General features: G+C 45.8%; 1 long non-coding RNA gene across 1 annotated transcript; it reads left to right on the plus strand.

Moving 5' to 3' along the window:
* Positions 1-2,830: 2,830 nt before the first annotated feature.
* Positions 2,831-3,610, plus strand: LOC116801513. The gene is made up of 2 exons (XR_004362064.1): positions 2,831-2,904; positions 3,008-3,610. It is a non-coding gene; the product is annotated as an uncharacterized LOC116801513 (long non-coding RNA).
* The last annotated feature ends 1,133 nt before the right edge of the window (positions 3,611-4,743 follow it).

A 4,743-nucleotide genomic window follows, 5' to 3' on the forward strand; every position in this document is an offset into this window, starting at 1 on the left:
CTTGACTAAAGTGCGCTGCCGAAACAAAAGACTGAGGGCACAAACTTGGCCGGAACGCACTTGCTGCGTTTCGCGAGTTATTGTGGGCTCTCGCTTTTCGTTCATTTCTTTTGGCCACTTCAAAGCTGCCGCTGAGCAGCCTGGCACAATGCGTCTTAGCCCACTTTGAGCAGCGAAAAATCAACATCGAATTATGGCAACAACAAAATCGCTGTTGGCCCGTACAGACTGACAAGTGGTACAAGTACAGCGTACATCCAAACATCCATCGCACCTGCCCCCTGACTTCTACTTGTACAACTACCTCACCAATGGAGAATTCTGGGCTGTCGAACATTCTAAGCGCACGCGGTGAAAGTCTAGAAACGCTCGTCGGGGCTCAATGACAAGAAATTCTGGTCTTCATAATGAGGCTTATAAATGCTTTTATGGTGGCAGCTGAGGAGCCCCATCACAACTAACTACAATTTGGCATGTGCACCATTTATTAAAGTCATGCGAAGTCTCATGCACTTGTGGCAAATTGGATTTTTAATTGCTCTGTTTTAAATTTAATATTTCATCTGCGATCGACCCGTCGATCTTCCCGGCCATTATGCAGCTGTATTTCGATTTGGTTGCTTTTTAATTCGCTCGGATCGAACGAAATTAATGTGAAATCGATCTATCGCTGATGTGCGGAAAATGCGCCGATCATTAATCTGTCAAATTGAAAACGGCAAAACGCTTCCTCGAAGTAATAGAGTGAGTGATCTTCTGGCAGTCGAGGCAGTCGTGGCCACAATTTGTGTCAACTTTATCGGGTATTGCTCAGATACTTCCCCGAGTTATCTCTTCAGGGAGCGATCCGCAAATGACAAGTTCCCAGGAGTGCTGTTAAGGGGCAGATTGCAACCGCCTCTTCCGACTAATCAAGCTGATTGCCCGCAGATGCCAAGCAAATATAGCCATATGCATATATGCATTATCCAACCGATGGCCGATTGCTTCCTGGGTTATGACTTCTGCGGCTAATGCCAAGAATTAGTTGTGGAAAAATTAACACCACTCGGGAACGGCATTGACCACAATGCTGATTGTTCTCTGTTCCCTGTGTGTTGTAAGCTGAAAACAATTTACGGGAACCAGCCTTCTGCATTCTGCATTCTGGATTCTGGCCATTGGCCATTGGCCAGCTGTTTGGCCAAGTGCATTGACCGCCTGCAAATTGCACTCTGCAGCCAGTTCGCTGCACAAATTGATTTGAATGAAAGCGGAGGGAATGCTGATTGTGCTGCCAAGTGGCCAGATGCCATTTTCCATTTACTGTTAGCTCATCTCTGATTGATTTCTGCTGCCGCTGCTTCTTCTGTCACCTTTGACACATTTGCCAACGGGTTGGGCCGGATTGGACGGAACTCATCATTCGGTTGCAAGGAAATTGAGTACGGTCAGCTGACCTCGACTGCAGCAAAGGGGGAATTCCTTGGATCAATTTGTAGATGGAAGCTTTGAAATATTGCCTTAAATCGATTATCAAATACAAGGGAAAACTATTTTTCCAACGGGCTTCATAAAGAACGGGCCATTAAATTTCTACTTAACTATTGTTTACAAAGTACTTTGGAAAATTACATATAAATTCAACTGCTTATGCATACACCCAATTAAGACATTTTTCTAGTTTAATAAGTAGTGATTATTTAAGCATATACCTTTACCTTTTGCCAGATTAAGCTTAGTTACTACAAACTAATTAAAGCAATAAGCATCTTGCAATCTTCTTAAGAGCTACCTTGATTATGCAAATGCCACCATCAAACTGTGCTTTAAAGGTTGCTGAATGCTGATTATGGGAAATACTGGACTGCAGAAGAGAATGGGATTGAGATTTGCTGTTGGAGCTAATCTGACACTCTGTCCTTCTAGCCAAGTCAGTCGCGGATTTGCCAGCTGCCGTTGCCCATTTCCTATTTCTCCTATTTTCCATTCGCCTCGCCCGAGCAGCAAACATCCACTAATCTCGACAATCGTCCGAAATCGACATGTAAGGCCCTTAAAATTCATGTATTCCTCACCGGGTTGGACTCCACTAAAAACGGTGGGCGTGGCGGGCGTGGCAGGCCTGGCAGCCTGTTAAGCAGACCACCAAAAGGTAAAGCCGGCGACCAGGACAGGACCGCACTTCTGTTCAGTGAACAGGGGTTTCGTTTTCGGCAATTATCAAGATGATGTTTGCCAGTTGTTGTCTGCGACATTCGTTAGATGCTCTGCTCAGTTCCAGCCCAAAAGTCGTAGAATTCGTTGCGGACTCGGGAGGTTTGACTTCGCCAGTTCTAGAAGAGTCTGGTCTGGTATGTTCCTTGGGAGCGAAACTAGAACTTGGGCGTGGGTGTGGGCCGCACTGGTTACCGCCGCGGTCCCTATTCCCAGCCCAATCCCTTTTACAATCCGTGGCCCTATATCGACTGGTCATTAGTGCGCAATCGTTAGACTTTTAAATGCCCACCACGTTCTGCCAGTTGTGTGCTCTGTTTTGCTACGAATATCGTACCAATTAAGTGGGGGAAAACACACGCCTAAAGGCAGTCGAAGCATAGTGTCGAGCATCTGTACACAGCTTTAATCACGTTTCAAACGATAATACTGTTTAAAAGGGGGGTATAATGGAGTATTGCTTACTTTGTAACCCGAGATGTATGGAAATGTTGGAAAGCCATGCTGCTAAGTTACCAGGCTAAACATATCATACTATTTTATGTAGGTACATCTAGGGTATCACACAGTCGAGTTCCCCGAGTGTGCTATCCTTCCATTCATTTTCCCGGTCAGATATATCACTTCAGCAGCTGCGTTATACGAGTGCAGTGCAGTGCTCTCTCGCATGTACAACCAATTAGTCGATTGGCGCAGAAAAAGATTGAGGTCCGTGCTAAGAAAACGGCAAGCAGCTGAAGATTCATAAATCAACACAATATTATAAAACAATCGGAATGCCAGTGCCAATAATCGTTAATTGCAACTACAGGACAATGTGATGTGATGGCCATGACCGTGGACATCGATATGGATATTGGATATGCGAAACCGACACCGGATTGAATGTGGATATGGAGAACAGAAGCTGCAGCCAAATCAGCAGATGCAAATGCAATTGCCGAGAAGCGTTGAGCGTGTTGCGCCAATTTGCTTGGCCTGCCAACGTCTGTCAACGTCGAGAGGAGCCCTTCTTGGCCAGATTGGCTTAGTAGCTTGGATTCTCAGTTACTTGGCTTCTCCGCTCCTCATGGTCCTTGTCGGCCATTGGCAATTACATGCAGCTCACGTCCTGTCAGAGTTGAAAGATGACAAATCAACTTGACAGCCGCGCCAATTTGCATGGCCACATGGCCAGCGAGTAAGATGATGCTGATGATGACTGCACAGGAAAAAATTAGATCATCAACATGATCAATAACTCAAATGGTATTGTTTGGTCCTGATCCTAACCTTATGGCTTTAATGTTAAAGATCTTTCCTTTAGAAGGTTCCTTATAAGGTACTTGCTCCACTATTAATTATCCGATTCCTCTTTCGATTTCCAAAAATAATGTGAAATATATATAAACTCTAAAGCTGTTGTCCATATAAACAATAATATTTCGTTGAGTGTGCAAAGACTGTGTGGGGCGCAGAGAACCGGGAGTCTAGAGATCAGGAGATCTAGCTTTCGCCACCAGCCTTGACGCCCGGCATTGTGTAATAATTGGCAGTTCGTGGAAAGCTTGATTTTGAAGCCGATTAATTGGATTGCTTCTTGAAGTTGCAGTCGCACTTGAAGCTTGAAAATGTGAATGCCTCTTTGGAATTCGTTTGGCTGAGGCTAGGCTAGGCTTAGGCTAGCCAGGAGCGGGAGCATTGACATGGCCAGCACCCAGATTCCAGACCTCAGAAACCCTAACGATTGGCAGGTGGAATTAGCATATTAATTTACGGCATCGGCAATTGCACCCATTTTCATAGCCAATTCTTTCTCTGCGGTAATTGCGATTGGCGAACGTCCATTAAGTAGGATTTTATTGGCCATCGCATAAAAGCGAATTGAAATGGCCTGCGGAGGCCCAGAGGGCTGCTAAGGAGCGTTTGTTTTCCCGGCGACAGCTTCCGTCAATTTAATGGCTCCTTGCAGGAGGTGGCTGGCCATCCCAGCAGGTGGTGCACCTCCTCTTGCGCCAGCAATTCCGCGTCCAGCTCAGTTTCGCGGGTAATGAAGACAACTGAAAGCCAATCTACGCCAATATTTCAATGCGCCCAGGAATGGCCGTCCACGCAAATTAGTTATTCATCAGTTTTGTGGATCACCGCCACCGACGGAGGGGAATTCAGGGCGCACTTGTTCTTAGCCATTAGATGGTGCCTTCTACCGGTGATCTTCTTTCGACCGCCGACTGTCGTGTGGGCCTTTTTTGCTGGCCTGTTCGTTCACACGACTTTCATGTTAGCAAGTCGTTCGCTAACAGTAAAATCAATAAGTACCAGGCGGCTTATTATGAGCCTTGCTAACAGTGAGCTAAATAACTTGGCTCACAGAACATGCGGCAATCATCGTCGTTCGCCTTTTGTACCCCCCCTGCTCTACAATAGGCCATCCAATAGTCATTAATTTTAGCCATATGCACTGGACTATTCCATACACCATACACCATACACCATATAGCATATAGCATACACCAGGGACCACTGGATATGTCGCACTACAACCGCAAGAGCACGACAATGGGCAAA

Source organism: Drosophila sechellia, chromosome 3R, assembly GCF_004382195.2.
Source record: "Drosophila sechellia strain sech25 chromosome 3R, ASM438219v1, whole genome shotgun sequence".
NCBI classification, from domain to species: Eukaryota; Metazoa; Arthropoda; class Insecta; order Diptera; family Drosophilidae; genus Drosophila; species Drosophila sechellia.